Source organism: Salvelinus fontinalis, chromosome 11, assembly GCF_029448725.1.
Source record: "Salvelinus fontinalis isolate EN_2023a chromosome 11, ASM2944872v1, whole genome shotgun sequence".
Lineage (NCBI taxonomy): Eukaryota > Metazoa > Chordata > Actinopteri > Salmoniformes > Salmonidae > Salvelinus > Salvelinus fontinalis.
Genome location: NC_074675.1, coordinates 6,141,267 through 6,165,339, shown reverse-complemented (window position 1 = coordinate 6,165,339; position 24,073 = coordinate 6,141,267).

Here is a 24,073-nt window from a genome sequence, read left to right as displayed (position 1 = left end):
TGGAGTCAGATAACACCATACTAGATGAAACAGTAGTATTACAGTCTGGAGTCAGATAACACCATACTAGATGAAACAGTAGTATTACAGTCTGGAGTCAGATAACACCATACTAGATGAAACAGTAGTATTACAGTCTGGAGTCAGATAACACCATTAGAGATGAAACAGTAGTATTACAGTCTGGAGTCAGATAACACCATTAGAGATGAAACAGTAGTATTACAGTCTGGAGTCAGATAACACCATTAGAGATGAAACAGTAGTATTACAGTCTGGAGTCAGATAACACCATACTAGATGAAACAGTAGTATTACAGTCTGGAGTCAGATAACACCATTAGAGATGAAACAGTAGTATTACAGTCTGGAGTCAGATAACACCATACTAGATGAAACAGTAGTATTACAGTCTGGAGTCAGATAACACCATTAGAGATGAAACAGTAGTATTACAGTCTGGAGTCAGATAACACCATACTAGATGAAACAGTAGTATTACAGTCTGGAGTCAGATAACACCATACTAGATGAAACAGTAGTATTACAGTCTGGAGTCAGATAACACCATTAGAGATGAAACAGTAGTATTACAGTCTGGAGTCAGATAACACCATACTAGATGAAACAGTAGTATTACAGTCTGGAGTCAGATAACACCATTAGAGATGAAACAGTAGTGTTACAGTCTGGAGTCAGATAACACCATTAGAGATGAAACAGTAGTGTTACAGTCTGGAGTCAGATAACACCATTAGAGATGAAACAGTAGTATTACAGTCTGGAGCCAGATAACACCATTAGAGATGAAACAGTAGTATTACAGTCTGGAGTCAGATAACACCATTAGAGATGAAACAGTAGTGTTACAGTCTGGAGTCAGATAACACCATACTAGATGAAACAGTAGTATTACAGTCTGGAGTCAGATAACACCATTAGAGATGAAACAGTAGTATTACAGTCTGGAGTCAGATAACACCATTAGAGATGAAACAGTAGTGTTACAGTCTGGAGTCAGATAACACCATACTAGATGAAACAGTAGTATTACAGTCTGGAGTCAGATAACACCATTAGAGATGAAACAGTAGTGTTACAGTCTGGAGTCAGATAACACCATTAGAGATGAAACAGTAGTATTACAGTCTGGAGTCAGATAACACCATTAGAGATGAAACAGTAGTATTACAGTCTGGAGTCAGATAACACCATTAGAGATGAAACAGTAGTATTACAGTCTGGAGTCAGATAACACCATACTAGATGAAACAGTAGTGTTACAGTCTGGAGTCAGATAACACCATTAGAGATGAAACAGTAGTATTACAGTCTGGAGTCAGATAACACCATTAGAGATGAAACAGTAGTATTACAGTCTGGAGTCAGATAACACCATTAGAGATGAAACAGTAGTATTACAGTCTGGAGTCAGATAACACCATTAGAGATGAAACAGTAGTATTACAGTCTGGAGTCAGATAACACCATACTAGATGAAACAGTAGTATTACAGTCTGGAGTCAGATAACACCATTAGAGATGAAACAGTAGTATTACAGTCTGGAGTCAGATAACACCATTAGAGATGAAACAGTAGTATTACAGTCTGGAGTCAGATAACACCATTAGAGATGAAACAGTAGTATTACAGTCTGGAGTCAGATAACACCATACTAGATGAAACAGTAGTGTTACAGTCTGGAGTCAGATAACACCATTAGAGATGAAACAGTAGTATTACAGTCTGGAGTCAGATAACACCATTAGAGATGAAACAGTAGTATTACAGTCTGGAGTCAGATAACACCATACTAGATGAAACAGTAGTATTACAATCTGGAGTCAGATAACACCATACTAGATGAAACAGTAGTATTACAGTCTGGAGTCAGATAACACCATACTAGATGAAACAGTAGTATTACAGTCTGGAGTCAGATAACACCATTAGAGATGAAACAGTAGTATTACAGTCTGGAGTCAGATAACACCATACTAGATGAAACAGTAGTATTACAGTCTGGAGTCAGATAACACCATTAGAGATGAAACAGTAGTATTACAGTCTGGAGTCAGATAACACCATACTAGATGAAACAGTAGTATTACAGTCTGGAGTCAGATAACACCATACTAGATGAAACAGTAGTATTACAGTCTGGAGTCAGATAACACCATACTAGATGAAACAGTAGTATTACAGTCTGGAGTCAGATAACACCATTAGAGATGAAACAGTAGTGTTATAGTCTGGAGTCAGATAACACCATACTAGATGAAACAGTAGTATTACAGTCTGGAGTCAGATAACACCATTAGAGATGAAACAGTAGTATTACAGTCTGGAGTCAGATAACACCATTAGAGATGAAACAGTAGTATTACAGTCTGGAGTCAGATAACACCATTAGAGATGAAACAGTAGTATTACAGTCTGGAGTCAGATAACACCATACTAGATGAAACAGTAGTATTACAGTCTGGAGTCAGATAACACCATACTAGATGAAACAGTAGTATTACAGTCTGGAGTCAGATAACACCATTAGAGATGAAACAGTAGTATTACAGTCTGGAGTCAGATAACACCATTAGAGATGAAACAGTAGTATTACAGTCTGGAGTCAGATAACACCATTAGAGATGAAACAGTAGTATTACAGTCTGGAGTCAGATAACACCATACTAGATGAAACAGTAGTATTACAGTCTGGAGTCAGATAACACCATACTAGATGAAACAGTAGTATTACAGTCTGGAGTCAGATAACACCATACTAGATGAAACAGTAGTATTACAGTCTGGAGTCAGATAACACCATTAGAGATGAAACAGTAGTATTACAGTCTGGAGTCAGATAACACCATTAGAGATGAAACAGTAGTATTACAGTCTGGAGTCAGATAACACCATTAGAGATGAAACAGTAGTATTACAGTCTGAGTCAGATAACACCATACTAGATGAAACAGTAGTATTACAGTCTAGAGTCAGATAACACCATACTAGATGAAACAGTAGTATTACAGTCTGGAGTCAGATAACACCATACTAGATGAAACAGTAGTATTACAGTCTGGAGTCAGATAACACCATTAGAGATGAAACAGTAGTATTACAGTCTGGAGTCAGATAACACCATACTAGATGAAACAGTAGTATTACAGTCTGGAGTCAGATAACACCATACTAGATGAAACAGTAGTGTTACAGTCTGGAGTCAGATAACACCATTAGAGATGAAACAGTAGTATTACAGTCTGGAGTCAGATAACACCATTAGAGATGAAACAGTAGTATTACAGTCTGGAGTCAGATAACACCATTAGAGATGAAACAGTAGTATTACAGTCTGGAGTCAGATAACACCATACTAGATGAAACAGTAGTATTACAGTCTGGAGTCAGATAACACCATACTAGATGAAACAGTAGTATTACAGTCTGGAGTCAGATAACACCATACTAGATGAAACAGTAGTATTACAGTCTGGAGTCAGATAACACCATTAGAGATGAAACAGTAGTGTTATAGTCTGGAGTCAGATAACACCATACTAGATGAAACAGTAGTATTACAGTCTGGAGTCAGATAACACCATTAGAGATGAAACAGTAGTATTGCAGTCTGGAGTCAGATAACACCATTAGAGATGAAACAGTAGTATTACAGTCTGGAGTCAGATAACACCATTAGAGATGAAAAAGTAGTATTACAGTCTGGAGTCAGATAACACCATACTAGATGAAACAGTAGTGTTACAGTCTGGAGTCAGATAACACCATACTAGATGAAACAGTAGTATTACAGTCTGGAGTCAGATAACACCATTAGAGATGAAACAGTAGTATTACAGTCTGGAGTCAGATAACACCATTAGAGATCAAACAGTAGTATTACAGTCTGGAGTCAGATAACACCATACTAGATGAAACAGTAGTATTACAGTCTGGAGTCAGATAACACCATTAGAGATGAAACAGTAGTATTACAGTCAGGAGTCAGATAACACCATTAGAGATGAAACAGTAGTATTACAGACTGAGTCAGATAACACCATACTAGATGAAACAGTAGTATTACAGTCTAGAGTCAGATAACACCATACTAGATGAAACAGTAGTATTACAGTCTGGAGTCAGATAACACCATACTAGATGAAACAGTAGTATTACAGTCTGGAGTCAGATAACACCATTAGAGATGAAACAGTAGTATTACAGTCTGGAGTCAGATAACACCATACTAGATGAAACAGTAGTATTACAGTCTGGAGTCAGATAACACCATACTAGATGAAACAGTAGTGTTACAGTCTGGAGTCAGATAACACCATTAGAGATGAAACAGTAGTATTACAGTCTGGAGTCAGATAACACCATACTAGATGAAACAGTAGTATTACAGTCTGGAGTCAGATAACACCATACTAGATGAAACAGTAGTATTACAGTCTGGAGTCAGATAACACCATACTAGATGAAACAGTAGTGTTACAGTCTGGAGTCAGATAACACCATACTAGATGAAACAGTAGTATTACAGTCTGGAGTCAGATAACACCATACTAGATGAAACAGTAGTATTACAGTCTGGAGTCAGATAACACCATTAGAGATGAAACAGTAGTATTACAGTCTGGAGTCAGATAACACCATTAGAGATGAAACAGTAGTATTACAGTCTGGAGTCAGATAACACCATTAGAGATGAAACAGTAGTATTACAGTCTGGAGTCAGATAACACCATTAGAGATGAAACAGTAGTATTACAGTCTGGAGTCAGATAACACCATACTAGATGAAACAGTAGTATTACAGTCTGGAGTCAGATAACACCATTAGAGATGAAACAGTAGTATTACAGTCTGGAGTCAGATAACACCATACTAGATGAAACAGTAGTATTACAGTCTGGAGTCAGATAACACCATACTAGATGAAACAGTAGTATTACAGTCTGGAGTCAGATAACACCATTAGAGATGAAACAGTAGTATTACAGTCTGGAGTCAGATAACACCATTAGAGATGAAACAGTAGTATTACAGTCTGGAGTCAGATAACACCATACTAGATGAAACAGTAGTATTACAGTCTGGAGTCAGATAACACCATTAGAGATGAAACAGTAGTATTACAGTCAGGAGTCAGATAACACCATTAGAGATGAAACAGTAGTATTACAGACTGAGTCAGATAACACCATACTAGATGAAACAGTAGTATTACAGTCTAGAGTCAGATAACACCATACTAGATGAAACAGTAGTATTACAGTCTGGAGTCAGATAACACCATACTAGATGAAACAGTAGTATTACAGTCTGGAGTCAGATAACACCATTAGAGATGAAACAGTAGTATTACAGTCTGGAGTCAGATAACACCATACTAGATGAAACAGTAGTATTACAGTCTGGAGTCAGATAACACCATACTAGATGAAACAGTAGTGTTACAGTCTGGCTGGAGTCAGATAACACCATTAGAGATGAAACAGTAGTATTACAGTCTGGAGTCAGATAACACCATTAGAGATGAAACAGTAGTATTACAGTCTGGAGTCAGATAACACCATTAGAGATGAAACAGTAGTATTACAGTCTGGAGTCAGATAACACCATTAGAGATGAAACAGTAGTATTACAGTCTGGAGTCAGATAACACCATACTAGATGAAACAGTAGTATTACAGTCTGGAGTCAGATAACACCATACTAGATGAAACAGTAGTATTACAGTCTGGAGTCAGATAACACCATTAGAGATGAAACAGTAGTATTACAGTCTGGAGTCAGATAACACCATACTAGATGAAACAGTAGTATTACAGTCTGGAGTCAGATAACACCATTAGAGATGAAACAGTAGTGTTACAGTCTGGAGTCAGATAACACCATTAGAGATGAAACAGTAGTGTTACAGTCTGGAGTCAGATAACACCATTAGAGATGAAACAGTAGTATTACAGTCTGGAGCCAGATAACACCATTAGAGATGAAACAGTAGTATTACAGTCTGGAGTCAGATAACACCATTAGAGATGAAACAGTAGTGTTACAGTCTGGAGTCAGATAACACCATACTAGATGAAACAGTAGTATTACAGTCTGGAGTCAGATAACACCATTAGAGATGAAACAGTAGTATTACAGTCTGGAGTCAGATAACACCATTAGAGATGAAACAGTAGTGTTACAGTCTGGAGTCAGATAACACCATACTAGATGAAACAGTAGTATTACAGTCTGGAGTCAGATAACACCATTAGAGATGAAACAGTAGTGTTACAGTCTGGAGTCAGATAACACCATTAGAGATGAAACAGTAGTATTACAGTCTGGAGTCAGATAACACCATTAGAGATGAAACAGTAGTATTACAGTCTGGAGTCAGATAACACCATTAGAGATGAAACAGTAGTATTACAGTCTGGAGTCAGATAACACCATACTAGATGAAACAGTAGTGTTACAGTCTGGAGTCAGATAACACCATTAGAGATGAAACAGTAGTATTACAGTCTGGAGTCAGATAACACCATTAGAGATGAAACAGTAGTATTACAGTCTGGAGTCAGATAACACCATTAGAGATGAAACAGTAGTATTACAGTCTGGAGTCAGATAACACCATTAGAGATGAAACAGTAGTATTACAGTCTGGAGTCAGATAACACCATACTAGATGAAACAGTAGTATTACAGTCTGGAGTCAGATAACACCATTAGAGATGAAACAGTAGTATTACAGTCTGGAGTCAGATAACACCATTAGAGATGAAACAGTAGTATTACAGTCTGGAGTCAGATATCACCATTAGAGATGAAACAGTAGTATTACAGTCTGGAGTCAGATAACACCATACTAGATGAAACAGTAGTGTTACAGTCTGGAGTCAGATAACACCATTAGAGATGAAACAGTAGTATTACAGTCTGGAGTCAGATAACACCATTAGAGATGAAACAGTAGTATTACAGTCTGGAGTCAGATAACACCATACTAGATGAAACAGTAGTATTACAATCTGGAGTCAGATAACACCATACTAGATGAAACAGTAGTATTACAGTCTGGAGTCAGATAACACCATACTAGATGAAACAGTAGTATTACAGTCTGGAGTCAGATAACACCATTAGAGATGAAACAGTAGTATTACAGTCTGGAGTCAGATAACACCATACTAGATGAAACAGTAGTATTACAGTCTGGAGTCAGATAACACCATTAGAGATGAAACAGTAGTATTACAGTCTGGAGTCAGATAACACCATACTAGATGAAACAGTAGTATTACAGTCTGGAGTCAGATAACACCATACTAGATGAAACAGTAGTATTACAGTCTGGAGTCAGATAACACCATACTAGATGAAACAGTAGTATTACAGTCTGGAGTCAGATAACACCATTAGAGATGAAACAGTAGTGTTATAGTCTGGAGTCAGATAACACCATACTAGATGAAACAGTAGTATTACAGTCTGGAGTCAGATAACACCATTAGAGATGAAACAGTAGTATTGCAGTCTGGAGTCAGATAACACCATTAGAGATGAAACAGTAGTATTACAGTCTGGAGTCAGATAACACCATTAGAGATGAAAAAGTAGTATTACAGTCTGGAGTCAGATAACACCATACTAGATGAAACAGTAGTATTACAGTCTGGAGTCAGATAACACCATACTAGATGAAACAGTAGTATTACAGTCTGGAGTCAGATAACACCATTAGAGATGAAACAGTAGTATTACAGTCTGGAGTCAGATAACACCATTAGAGATGAAACAGTAGTATTACAGTCTGGAGTCAGATAACACCATTAGAGATGAAACAGTAGTATTACAGTCTGGAGTCAGATAACACCATACTAGATGAAACAGTAGTATTACAGTCTGGAGTCAGATAACACCATACTAGATGAAACAGTAGTATTACAGTCTGGAGTCAGATAACACCATACTAGATGAAACAGTAGTATTACAGTCTGGAGTCAGATAACACCATTAGAGATGAAACAGTAGTATTACAGTCTGGAGTCAGATAACACCATTAGAGATGAAACAGTAGTATTACAGTCTGGAGTCAGATAACACCATTAGAGATGAAACAGTAGTATTACAGTCTGAGTCAGATAACACCATACTAGATGAAACAGTAGTATTACAGTCTAGAGTCAGATAACACCATACTAGATGAAACAGTAGTATTACAGTCTGGAGTCAGATAACACCATACTAGATGAAACAGTAGTATTACAGTCTGGAGTCAGATAACACCATTAGAGATGAAACAGTAGTATTACAGTCTGGAGTCAGATAACACCATACTAGATGAAACAGTAGTATTACAGTCTGGAGTCAGATAACACCATACTAGATGAAACAGTAGTGTTACAGTCTGGAGTCAGATAACACCATTAGAGATGAAACAGTAGTATTACAGTCTGGAGTCAGATAACACCATTAGAGATGAAACAGTAGTATTACAGTCTGGAGTCAGATAACACCATTAGAGATGAAACAGTAGTATTACAGTCTGGAGTCAGATAACACCATTAGAGATGAAACAGTAGTATTACAGTCTGGAGTCAGATAACACCATACTAGATGAAACAGTAGTATTACAGTCTGGAGTCAGATAACACCATTAGAGATGAAACAGTAGTATTACAGTCTGGAGTCAGATAACACCATACTAGATGAAACAGTAGTATTACAGTCTGGAGTCAGATAACACCATTAGAGATGAAACAGTAGTATTACAGTCTGGAGTCAGATAACACCATACTAGATGAAACAGTAGTATTACAGTCTGGAGTCAGATAACACCATTAGAGATGAAACAGTAGTGTTACAGTCTGGAGTCAGATAACACCATTAGAGATGAAACAGTAGTATTACAGTCTGGAGTCAGATAACACCATTAGAGATGAAACAGTAGTATTACAGTCTGGAGTCAGATAACACCATTAGAGATGAAACAGTAGTATTACAGTCTGGAGTCAGATAACACCATTAGAGATGAAACAGTAGTATTACAGTCTGGAGTCAGATAACACCATACTAGATGAAACAGTAGTATTACAGTCTGGAGTCAGATAACACCATTAGAGATGAAACAGTAGTATTACAGTCTGGAGTCAGATAACACCATTAGAGATGAAACAGTAGTTTTACAGTCTGGAGTCAGATAACACCATTAGAGATGAAACAGTAGTGTTATAGTCTGGAGTCAGATAACACCATACTAGATGAAACAGTAGTATTACAGTCTGGAGTCAGATAACACCATTAGAGATGAAACAGTAGTATTACAGTCTGGAGTCAGATAACACCATTAGAGATGAAACAGTAGTATTACAGTCTGGAGTCAGATAACACCATTAGAGATGAAACAGTAGTGTTACAGTCTGGAGTCAGATAACACCATACTAGATGAAACAGTAGTATTACAGTCTGGAGTCAGATAACACCATTAGAGATGAAACAGTAGTATTACAGTCTGGAGTCAGATAACACCATTAGAGATGAAACAGTAGTATTACAGTCTGGAGTCAGATAACACCATTAGAGATGAAACAGTAGTATTACAGTCTGGAGTCAGATAACACCATTAGAGATGAAACAGTAGTATTACAGTCTGGAGTCAGATAACACCATACTAGATGAAACAGTAGTATTACAGTCTGGAGTCAGATAACACCATACTAGATGAAACAGTAGTATTACAGTCTGGAGTCAGATAACACCATTAGAGATGAAACAGTAGTGTTACAGTCTGGAGTCAGATAACACCATACTAGATGAAACAGTAGTATTACAGTCTGGAGTCAGATAACATCATTAGAGATGAAACAGTAGTATTACAGTCTGGAGTCAGATAACACCATTAGAGATGAAACAGTAGTGTTACAGTCTGGAGTCAGATAACACCATACTAGATGAAACAGTAGTATTACAGTCTGGAGTCAGATAACACCATACTAGATGAAACAGTAGTATTACAGTCTGGAGTCAGATAACACCATTAGAGATGAAACAGTAGTGTTACAGTCTGGAGTCAGATAACACCATACTAGATGAAACAGTAGTATTACAGTCTGGAGTCAGATAACACCATTAGAGATGAAACAGTAGTATTACAGTCTGGAGTCAGATAACACCATACTAGATGAAACAGTAGTATTACAGTCTGGAGTCAGATAACACCATTAGAGATGAAACAGTAGTATTACAGTCTGGAGTCAGATAACACCATACTAGATGAAACAGTAGTATTACAGTCTGGAGTCAGATAACACCATACTAGATGAAACAGTAGTATTACAGTCTGGAGTCAGATAACACCATTAGAGATGAAACAGTAGTATTACAGTCTGGAGTCAGATAACACCATACTAGATGAAACAGTAGTATTACAGTCTGGAGTCAGATAACACCATTAGAGATGAAACAGTAGTATTACAGTCTGGAGTCAGATAACACCATTAGAGATGAAACAGTAGTGTTACAGTCTGGAGTCAGATAACACCATTAGAGATGAAACAGTAGTATTACAGTCTGGAGCCAGATAACACCATTAGAGATGAAACAGTAGTATTACAGTCTGGAGTCAGATAACACCATACTAGATGAAACAGTCGTATTACAGTCTGGAGTCAGATAACACCATACTAGATGAAACAGTAGTATTACAGTCTGGAGTCAGATAACACCATTAGAGATGAAACAGTAGTATTACAGTCTGGAGTCAGATAACACCATTAGAGATGAAACAGTAGTATTACAGTCTGGAGTCAGATAACACCATACTAGATGAAACAGTAGTATTACAGTCTGGAGTCAGATAACACCATTAGAGATGAAACAGTAGTATTACAGTCTGGAGTCAGATAACACCATACTAGATGAAACAGTAGTATTACAGTCTGGAGTAAGATAACACCATTAGAGATGAAACAGTAGTATTACAGTCTGGAGTCAGATAACACCATTAGAGATGAAACAGTAGTATTACAGTCTGGAGTCAGATAACACCATATTAGATGAAACAGTCGTATTACAGTCTGGAGTCAGATAACATCATACTAGATGAAACAGTAGTATTACAGTCTGGAGTCAGATAACACCATACTAGATGAAACAGTAGTATTACAGTCTGGAGTCAGATAACACCATTAGAGATGAAACAGTAGTATTACAGTCTGGAGTCAGATAACACCCTTAGAGATGAAACAGTAGTGTTACAGTCTGGAGTCAGATAACACCATTAGAGATGAAACAGTAGTATTACAGTCTGGAGTCAGATAACACCATTAGAGATGAAACAGTAGTATTACAGTCTGGAGTCAGATAACACCATACTAGATGAAACAGTAGTGTTACAGTCTGGAGTCAGATAACACCATTAGAGATGAAACAGTAGTATTACAGTCTGGAGTCAGATAACACCATTAGAGATGAAACAGTAGTATTACAGTCTGGAGTCAGATAACACCATACTAGATGAAACAGTAGTATTACAGTCTGGAGTCAGATAACACCATTAGAGATGAAACAGTAGTATTACAGTCTGGAGTCAGATAACACCATACTAGATGAAACAGTACTATTACAGTCTGGAGTCAGATAACACCATACTAGATGAAACAGTAGTATTACAGTCTGGAGTCAGATAACACCATTAGAGATGAAACAGTAGTGTTACAGTCTGGAGTCAGATAACACCATTAGAGATGAAACAGTAGTATTACAGTCTGGAGTCAGATAACACCATTAGAGATGAAACAGTAGTATTACAGTCTGGAGTCAGATAACACCATTAGAGATGAAACAGTAGTGTTACAGTCTGGAGTCAGATAACACCATTAGAGATGAAACAGTAGTATTACAGTCTGGAGTCAGATAACACCATTAGAGATGAAACAGTAGTATTACAGTCTGGAGTCAGATAACACCATTAGAGATGAAACAGTAGTATTACAGTCTGGAGTCAGATAACACCATTAGAGATGAAACAGTAGTATTACAGTCTGGAGTCAGATAACACCATTAGAGATGAAACAGTAGTATTACAGTCTGGAGTCAGATAACACCATACTAGATGAAACAGTAGTATTACAGTCTGGAGCCAGATAACACCATTAGAGATGAAACAGTAGTATTACAGTCTGGAGTCAGATAACACCATACTAGATGAAACAGTAGTATTACAGTCTGGAGTCAGATAACACCATACTAGATGAAACAGTAGTATTACAGTCTGGAGTCAGATAACACCATTAGAGATGAAACAGTAGTATTACAGTCTGGAGTCAGATAACACCATTAGAGATGAAACAGTAGTATTACAGTCTGGAGTCAGATAACACCATACTAGATGAAACAGTAGTATTACAGTCTGGAGTCAGATAACACCATACTAGATGAAACAGTAGTATTACAGTCTGGAGTCAGATAACACCATTAGAGATGAAACAGTAGTGTTACAGTCTGGAGTCAGATAACACCATTAGAGATGAAACAGTAGTATTACAGTCTGGAGTCAGATAACACCATTAGAGATGAAACAGTAGTATTACAGTCTGGAGTCAGATAACACCATTAGAGATGAAACAGTAGTATTACAGTCTGGAGTCAGATAACACCATTAGAGATGAAACAGTAGTATTACAGTCTGGAGTCAGATAACACCATTAGAGATGAAACAGTAGTGTTACAGTCTGGAGTCAGATAACACCATACTAGATGAAACAGTAGTATTACAGTCTGGAGTCAGATAACACCATTAGAGATGAAACAGTAGTATTACAGTCTGTAGTCAGATAACACCATTAGAGATGAAACAGTAGTATTACAGTCTGGAGTCAGATAACACCATTAGAGATGAAACAGTAGTATTACAGTCTGGAGTCAGATAACACCATACTAGATGAAACAGTAGTATTACAGTCTGGAGTCAGATAACACCATACTAGATGAAACAGTAGTATTACAGTCTGGAGTCAGATAACACCATACTAGATGAAACAGTAGTATTACAGTCTGGAGTCAGATAACACCATTAGAGATGAAACAGTAGTATTACAGTCTGGAGTCAGATAACACCATTAGAGATGAAACAGTAGTATTACAGTCTGGAGTCAGATAACACCATTAGAGATGAAACAGTAGTATTACAGTCTGGAGTCAGATAACACCATACTAGATGAAACAGTAGTATTACAGTCTGGAGTCAGATAACACCATACTAGATGAAACAGTAGTATTACAGTCTGGAGTCAGATAACACCATACTAGATGAAACAGTAGTATTACAGTCTGGAGTCAGATAACACCATTAGAGATGAAACAGTAGTATTACAGTCTGGAGTCAGATAACACCATACTAGATGAAACAGTAGTATTACAGTCTGGAGTCAGATAACACCATACTAGATGAAACAGTAGTATTACAGTCTGGAGTCAGATAACACCATTAGAGATGAAACAGTAGTGTTACAGTCTGGAGTCAGATAACACCATTAGAGATGAAACAGTAGTATTACAGTCTGGAGTCAGATAACACCATTAGAGATGAAACAGTAGTATTACAGTCTGGAGTCAGATAACACCATTAGAGATGAAACAGTAGTATTACAGTCTGGAGTCAGATAACACCATTAGAGATGAAACAGTAGTATTACAGTCTGGAGTCAGATAACACCATTAGAGATGAAACAGTAGTGTTACAGTCTGGAGTCAGATAACACCATACTAGATGAAACAGTAGTATTACAGTCTGGAGTCAGATAACACCATTAGAGATGAAACAGTAGTATTACAGTCTGGAGTCAGATAACACCATTAGAGATGAAACAGTAGTATTACAGTCTGGAGTCAGATAACACCATTAGAGATGAAACAGTAGTATTACAGTCTGGAGTCAGATAACACCATACTAGATGAAACAGTAGTATTACAGTCTGGAGTCAGATAACACCATACTAGATGAAACAGTAGTATTACAGTCTGGAGTCAGATAACACCATACTAGATGAAACAGTAGTATTACAGTCTGGAGTCAGATAACACCATTAGAGATGAAACAGTAGTATTACAGTCTGGAGTCAGATAACACCATTAGAGATGAAACAGTAGTATTACAGTCTGGAGTCAGATAACACCATTAGAGATGAAACAGTAGTATTACAGTCTGAGTCAGATAACACCATACTAGATGAAACAGTAGTATTACAGTCTGGAGTCAGATAACACCATACTAGATGAAACAGTAGTATTACAGTCTGGAGTCAGATAACACCATACTAGATGAAACAGTAGTATTACAGTCTGGAGTCAGATAACACCATTAGAGATGAAACAGTAGTATTACAGTCTGGAGTCAGATAACACCATACTAGATGAAACAGTAGTATTACAGTCTGGAGTCAGATAACACCATACTAGATGAAACAGTAGTATTACAGTCTGGAGTCAGATAACACCATTAGAGATGAAACAGTAGTATTACAGTCTGGAGTCAGATAACACCATACTAGATGAAACAGTAGTATTACAGTCTGGAGTCAGATAACACCATACTAGATGAAACAGTAGTATTACAGTCTGGAGTCAGATAACACCATTAGAGATGAAACAGTAGTGTTACAGTCTGGAGTCAGATAACACCATACTAGATGAAACAGTAGTATTACAGTCTGGAGTCAGATAACACCATACTAGATGAAACAGTAGTATTACAGTCTGGAGTCAGATAACACCATTAGAGATGAAACAGTAGTGTTACAGTCTGGAGTCAGATAACACCATACTAGATGAAACAGTAGTATTACAGTCTGGAGTCAGATAACACCATTAGAGATGAAACAGTAGTATTACAGTCTGGAGTCAGATAACACCATACTAGATGAAACAGTAGTATTACAGTCTGGAGTCAGATAACACCATTAGAGATGAAACAGTAGTATTACAGTCTGGAGTCAGATAACACCATACTAGATGAAACAGTAGTATTACAGTCTGGAGTCAGATAACACCATACTAGATGAAACAGTAGTATTACAGTCTGGAGTCAGATAACACCATTAGAGATGAAACAGTAGTATTACAGTCTGGAGTCAGATAACACCATACTAGATGAAACAGTAGTATTACAGTCTGGAGTCAGATAACACCATTAGAGATGAAACAGTAGTATTACAGTCTGGAGTCAGATAACACCATTAGAGATGAAACAGTAGTATTACAGTCTGGAGTCAGATAACACCATTAGAGATGAAACAGTAGTATTACAGTCTGGAGTCAGATAACACCATTAGAGATGAAACAGTAGTATTACAGTCTGGAGTCAGATAACACCATACTAGATGAAACAGTAGTATTACAGTCTGGAGTCAGATAACACCATACTAGATGAAACAGTAGTATTACAGTCTGGAGTCAGATAACACCATTAGAGATGAAACAGTAGTATTACAGTCTGGAGTCAGATAACACCATTAGAGATGAAACAGTAGTATTACAGTCTGGAGTCAGATAACACCATACTAGATGAAACAGTAGTATTACAGTCTGGAGTCAGATAACACCATTAGAGATGAAACAGTAGTATTACAGTCTGGAGTCAGATAACACCATACTAGATGAAACAGTAGTATTACAGTCTGGAGTCAGATAACACCATTAGAGATGAAACAGTAGTATTACAGTCTGGAGTCAGATAACACCATTAGAGATGAAACAGTAGTATTACAGTCTGGAGTCAGATAACACCATACTAGATGAAACAGTAGTATTACAGTCTGGAGTCAGATAACACCATACTAGATGAAACAGTAGTATTACAGTCTGGAGTCAGATAACACCATACTAGATGAAACAGTAGTATTACAGTCTGGAGTCAGATAACACCATTAGAGATGAAACAGTAGTATTACAGTCTGGAGTCAGATAACACCATTAGAGATGAAACAGTAGTGTTACAGTCTGGAGTCAGATAACACCATTAGAGATGAAACAGTAGTATTACAGTCTGGAGTCAGATAACACCATTAGAGATGAAACAGTAGTATTACAGTCTGGAGTCAGATAACACCATACTAGATGAAACAGTAGTGTTACAGTCTGGAGTCAGATAACACCATTAGAGATGAAACAGTAGTATTACAGTCTGGAGTCAGATAACACCATTAGAGATGAAACAGTAGTATTACAGTCTGGAGTCAGATAACACCATACTAGATGAAACAGTAGTATTACAGTCTGGAGTCAGATAACACCATTAGAGATGAAACAGTAGTATTACAGTCTGGAGTCAGATAACACCATACTAGATGAAACAGTAGTATTACAGTCTGGAGTCAGATAACACCATACTAGATGAAACAGTAGTATTACAGTCTGGAGTCAGATAACACCATTAGAGATGAAACAGTAGTGTTACAGTCTGGAGTCAGATAACACCATTAGAGATGAAACAGTAGTATTACAGTCTGGAGTCAGATAACACCATTAGAGATGAAACAGTAGTATTACAGTCTGGAGTCAGATAACACCATTAGAGATGAAACAGTAGTATTACAGTCTGGAGTCAGATAACACCATTAGAGATGAAACAGTAGTATTACAGTCTGGAGTCAGATAACACCATTAGAGATGAAACAGTAGTATTACAGTCTGGAGTCAGATAACACCATTAGAGATGAAACAGTAGTATTACAGTCTGGAGTCAGATAACACCATTAGAGATGAAACAGTAGTATTACAGTCTGGAGTCAGATAACACCATTAGAGATGAAACAGTAGTATTACAGTCTGGAGTCAGATAACACCATACTAGATGAAACAGTAGTATTACAGTCTGGAGTCAGATAACACCATTAGAGATGAAACAGTAGTATTACAGTCTGGAGTCAGATAACACCATACTAGATGAAACAGTAGTATTACAGTCTGGAGTCAGATAACACCATACTAGATGAAACAGTAGTATTACAGTCTGGAGTCAGATAACACCATTAGAGATGAAACAGTAGTATTACAGTCTGGAGTCAGATAACACCATTAGAGATGAAACAGTAGTATTACAGTCTGGAGTCAGATAACACCATACTAGATGAAACAGTAGTATTACAGTCTGGAGTCAGATAACACCATACTAGATGAAACAGTAGTATTACAGTCTGGAGTCAGATAACACCATTAGAGATGAAACAGTAGTATTACAGTCTGGAGTCAGATAACACCATTAGAGATGAAACAGTAGTATTACAGTCTGGAGTCAGATAACACCATTAGAGATGAAACAGTAGTATTACAGTCTGGAGTCAGATAACACCATTAGAGATGAAACAGTAGTATTACAGTCTGGAGTCAGATAACACCATTAGAGATGAAACAGTAGTATTACAGTCTGGAGTCAGATAACACCATTAGAGATGAAACAGTAGTGTTACAGTCTGGAGTCAGATAACACCATACTAGATGAAACAGTAGTATTACAGTCTGGAGTCAGATAACACCATTAGAGATGAAACAGTAGTATTACAGTCTGGAGTCAGATAACACCATACTAGATGAAACAGTAGTATTACAGTCTGGAGTCAGATAACACCATTAGAGATGAAACAGTAGTATTACAGTCTGGAGTCAGATAACACCATACTAGATGAAACAGTAGTATTACAGTCTGGAGTCAGATAACACCATACTAGATGAAACAGTAGTATTACAGTCTGGAGTCAGATAACACCATTAGAGATGAAACAGTAGTATTACAGTCTGGAGTCAGATAACACCATACTAGATGAAACAGTAGTATTACAGTCTGGAGTCAGATAACACCATTAGAGATGAAACAGTAGTATTACAGTCTGGAGTCAGATAACACCATTAGAGATGAAACAGTAGTGTTACAGTCTGGAGTCAGATAACACCATTAGAGATGAAACAGTAGTATTACAGTCTGGAGTCAGATAACACCATTAGAGATGAAACAGTAGTATTACAGTCTGGAGTCAGATAACACCATACTAGATGAAACAGTAGTATTACAGTCTGGAGTCAGATAACACCATACTAGATGAAACAGTAGTATTACAGTCTGGAGTCAGATAACACCATTAGAGATGAAACAGTAGTATTACAGTCTGGAGTCAGATAACACCATTAGAGATGAAACAGTAGTATTACAGTCTGGAGTCAGATAACACCATACTAGATGAAACAGTAGTATTACAGTCTGGAGTCAGATAACACCATTAGAGATGAAACAGTAGTATTACAGTCTGGAGTCAGATAACACCATACTAGATGAAACAGTAGTATTACAGTCTGGAGTCAGATAACACCATTAGAGATGAAACAGTAGTATTACAGTCTGGAGTCAGATAACACCATTAGAGATGAAACAGTAGTATTACAGTCTGGAGTCAGATAACACCATATTAGATGAAACAGTAGTATTACAGTCTGGAGTCAGATAACACCATACTAGATGAAACAGTAGTATTACAGTCTGGAGTCAGATAACACCATACTAGATGAAACAGTAGTATTACAGTCTGGAGTCAGATAACACCATTAGAGATGAAACAGTAGTATTACAGTCTGGAGTCAGATAACACCATTAGAGATGAAACAGTAGTGTTACAGTCTGGAGTCAGATAACACCATTAGAGATGAAACAGTAGTATTACAGTCTGGAGTCAGATAACACCATTAGAGATGAAACAGTAGTATTACAGTCTGGAGTCAGATAACACCATACTAGATGAAACAGTAGTGTTACAGTCTGGAGTCAGATAACACCATTAGAGATGAAACAGTAGTATTACAGTCTGGAGTCAGATAACACCATTAGAGATGAAACAGTAGTATTACAGTCTGGAGTCAGATAACACCATACTAGATGAAACAGTAGTATTACAGTCTGGAGTCAGATAACACCATTAGAGATGAAACAGTAGTATTACAGTCTGGAGTCAGATAACACCATACTAGATGAAACAGTAGTATTACAGTCTGGAGTCAGATAACACCATACTAGATGAAACAGTAGTATTACAGTCTGGAGTCAGATAACACCATTAGAGATGAAACAGTAGTGTTACAGTCTGGAGTCAGATAACACCATTAGAGATGAAACAGTAGTATTACAGTCTGGAGTCAGATAACACCATTAGAGATGAAACAGTAGTATTACAGTCTGGAGTCAGATAACACCATTAGAGATGAAACAGTAGTGTTACAGTCTGGAGTCAGATAACACCATTAGAGATGAAACAGTAGTATTACAGTCTGGAGTCAGATAACACCATTAGAGATGAAACAGTAGTATTACAGTCTGGAGTCAGATAACACCATTAGAGATGAAACAGTAGTATTACAGTCTGGAGTCAGATAACACCATTAGAGATGAAACAGTAGTATTACAGTCTGGAGTCAGATAACACCATTAGAGATGAAACAGTAGTATTACAGTCTGGAGTCAGATAACACCATACTAGATGAAACAGTAGTATTACAGTCTGGAGCCAGATAACACCATTAGAGATGAAACAGTAGTATTACAGTCTGGAGTCAGATAACACCATACTAGATGAAACAGTAGTATTACAGTCTGGAGTCAGATAACACCATACTAGATGAAACAGTAGTATTACAGTCTGGAGTCAGATAACACCATTAGAGATGAAACAGTAGTATTACAGTCTGGAGTCAGATAACACCATTAGAGATGAAACAGTAGTATTACAGTCTGGAGTCAGATAACACCATACTAGATGAAACAGTAGTATTACAGTCTGGAGTCAGATAACACCATACTAGATGAAACAGTAGTATTACAGTCTGGAGTCAGATAACACCATTAGAGATGAAACAGTAGTGTTACAGTCTGGAGTCAGATAACACCATTAGAGATGAAACAGTAGTATTACAGTCTGGAGTCAGATAACACCATTAGAGATGAAACAGTAGTATTACAGTCTGGAGTCAGATAACACCATTAGAGATGAAACAGTAGTATTACAGTCTGGAGTCAGATAACACCATTAGAGATGAAACAGTAGTATTACAGTCTGGAGTCAGATAACACCATTAGAGATGAAACAGTAGTGTTACAGTCTGGAGTCAGATAACACCATACTAGATGAAACAGTAGTATTACAGTCTGGAGTCAGATAACACCATTAGAGATGAAACAGTAGTATTACAGTCTGGAGTCAGATAACACCATTAGAGATGAAACAGTAGTATTACAGTCTGGAGTCAGATAACACCATTAGAGATGAAACAGTAGTATTACAGTCTGGAGTCAGATAACACCATACTAGATGAAACAGTAGTATTACAGTCTGGAGTCAGATAACACCATTAGAGATGAAACAGTAGTGTTACAGTCTGGAGTCAGATAACACCATTAGAGATGAAACAGTAGTATTACAGTCTGGAGTCAGATAACACCATTAGAGATGAAACAGTAGTATTACAGTCTGGAGTCAGATAACACCATACTAGATGAAACAGTAGTATTACAGTCTGGAGTCAGATAACACCATACTAGATGAAACAGTAGTGTTACAGTCTGGAGTCAGATAACACCATACTAGATGAAACAGTAGTATTACAGTCTGGAGTCAGATAACACCATTAGAGATGAAACAGTAGTATTACAGTCTGGAGTCAGATAACACCATTAGAGATGAAACAGTAGTATTACAGTCTGGAGTCAGATAACACCATACTAGATGAAACAGTAGTGTTACAGTCTGGAGTCAGATAACACCATACTAGATGAAACAGTAGTATTACAGTCTGGAGTCAGATAACACCATACTAGATGAAACAGTAGTATTACAGTCTGGAGTCAGATAACACCATACTAGATGAAACAGTAGTATTACAGTCTGGAGTCAGATAACACCATACTAGATGAAACAGTAGTGTTACAGTCTGGAGTCAGATAACACCATTAGAGATGAAACAGTAGTATTACAGTCTGGAGTCAGATAACACCATTAGAGATGAAACAGTAGTATTACAGTCTGGAGTCAGATAACACCATTAGAGATGAAACAGTAGTATTACAGTCTGGAGTCAGATAACACCATTAGAGATGAAACAGTAGTATTACAGTCTGGAGTCAGATAACACCATACTAGATGAAACAGTAGTATTACAGTCTGGAGTCAGATAACACCATACTAGATGAAACAGTAGTGTTACAGTCTGGAGTCAGATAACACCATTAGAGATGAAACAGTAGTATTACAGTCTGGAGTCAGATAACACCATAAGAGATGAAACAGTAGTATTACAGTCTGGAGTCAGATAACACCATTAGAGATGAAACAGTAGTATTACAGTCTGGAGTCAGATAACACCATTAGAGATGAAACAGTAGTGTTACAGTCTGGAGTCAGATAACACCATTAGAGATGAAACAGTAGTATTACAGTCTGGAGTCAGATAACACCATACTAGATGAAACAGTAGTATTACAGTCTGGAGTCAGATAACACCATTAGAGATGAAACAGTAGTGTTACAGTCTGGAGTCAGATAACACCATTAGAGATGAAACAGTAGTATTACAGTCTGGAGTCAGATAACACCATTAGAGATGAAACAGTAGTATTACAGTCTGGAGTCAGATAACACCATTAGAGATGAAACAGTAGTATTACAGTCTGGAGTCAGATAACACCATTAGAGATGAAACAGTAGTATTACAGTCTGGAGTCAGATAACACCATTAGAGATGAAACAGTAGTATTACAGTCTGGAGTCAGATAACACCATACTAGATGAAACAGTAGTATTACAGTCTGGAGTCAGATAACACCATTAGAGATGAAACAGTAGTATTACAGTCTGGAGTCAGATAACACCATACTAGATGAAACAGTAGTATTACAGTCTGGAGTCAGATAACACCATTAGAGATGAAACAGTAGTATTACAGTCTGGAGTCAGATAACACCATTAGAGATGAAACAGTAGTATTACAGTCTGGAGTCAGATAACACCATTAGAGATGAAACAGTAGTATTACAGTCTGGAGTCAGATAACACCATTAGAGATGAAACAGTAGTATTACAGTCTGGAGTCAGATAACACCATTAGAGATGAAACAGTAGTATTACAGTCTGGAGTCAGATAACACCATTAGAGATGAAACAGTAGTATTACAGTCTGGAGTCAGATAACACCATACTAGATGAAACAGTAGTATTACAGTCTGGAGTCAGATAACACCATTAGAGATGAAACAGTAGTATTACAGTCTGGAGTCAGATAACACCATTAGAGATGAAACAGTAGTATTACAGTCTGGAGTCAGATAACACCATTAGAGATGAAACAGTAGTATTACAGTCTGGAGTCAGATAACACCATTAGAGATGAAACAGTAGTATTACAGTCTGGAGTCAGATAACACCATTAGAGATGAAACAGTAGTATTACAGTCTGGAGTCAGATAACACCATACTAGATGAAACAGTAGTATTACAGTCTGGAGTCAGATAACACCATACTAGATGAAACAGTAGTATTACAGTCTGGAGTCAGATAACACCATACTAGATGAAACAGTAGTATTACAGTCTGGAGTCAGATAACACCATACTAGATGAAACAGTAGTATTACAGTCTGGAGTCAGATAACACCATACTAGATGAAACAGTAGTGTTACAGTCTGGAGTCAGATAACACCATTAGAGATGAAACAGTAGTATTACAGTCTGGAGTCAGATAACACCATTAGAGATGAAACAGTAGTATTACAGTCTGGAGTCAGATAACACCATTAGAGATGAAACAGTAGTATTACAGTCTGGAGTCAGATAACACCATTAGAGATGAAACAGTAGTATTACAGTCTGGAGTCAGATAACACCATTAGAGATGAAACAGTAGTATTACAGTCTGGAGTCAGATAACACCATTAGAGATGAAACAGTAGTATTACAGTCTGGAGTCAGATAACACCATTAGAGATGAAACAGTAGTATTACAGTCTGGAGTCAGATAACACCATACTAGATGAAACAGTAGTATTACAGTCTGGAGTCAGATAACACCATTAGAGATGAAACAGTAGTATTACAGTCTGGAGTCAGATAACACCATTAGAGATGAAACAGTAGTATTACAGTCTGGAGTCAGATAACACCATTAGAGATGAAACAGTAGTATTACAGTCTGGAGTCAGATAACACCATTAGAGATGAAACAGTAGTATTACAGTCTGGAGTCAGATAACACCATACTAGATGAAACAGTAGTATTACAGTCTGGAGTCAGATAACACCATTAGAGATGAAACAGTAGTATTACAGTCTGGAGTCAGATAACACCATTAGAGATGAAACAGTAGTATTACAGTCTGGAGTCAGATAACACCATTAGAGATGAAACAGTAGTATTACAGTCTGGAGTCAGATAACACCATTAGAGATGAAACAGTAGTATTACAGTCTGGAGTCAGATAACACCATTAGAGATGAAACAGTAGTATTACAGTCTGGAGTCAGATAACACCATTAGAGATGAAACAGTAGTATTACAGTCTGGAGTCAGATAACACCATACTAGATGAAACAGTAGTGTTACAGTCTGGAGTCAGATAACACCATTAGAGATGAAACAGTAGTATTACAGTCTGGAGTCAGATAACACCATTAGAGATGAAACAGTAGTATTACAGTCTGGAGTCAGATAACACCATACTAGATGAAACAGTAGTATTACAGTCTGGAGTCAGATAACACCATACTAGATGAAACAGTAGTATTACAGTCTGGAGTCAGATAACACCATACTAGATGAAACAGTAGTGTTACAGTCTGGAGTCAGATAACACCATTAGAGATGAAACAGTAGTATTACAGTCTGGAGTCAGATAACACCATTAGAGATGAAACAGTAGTATTACAGTCTGGAGTCAGATAACACCATTAGAGATGAAACAGTAGTATTACAGTCTGGAGTCAGATAACACCATTAGAGATGAAACAGTAGTATTACAGTCTGGAGTCAGATAACAC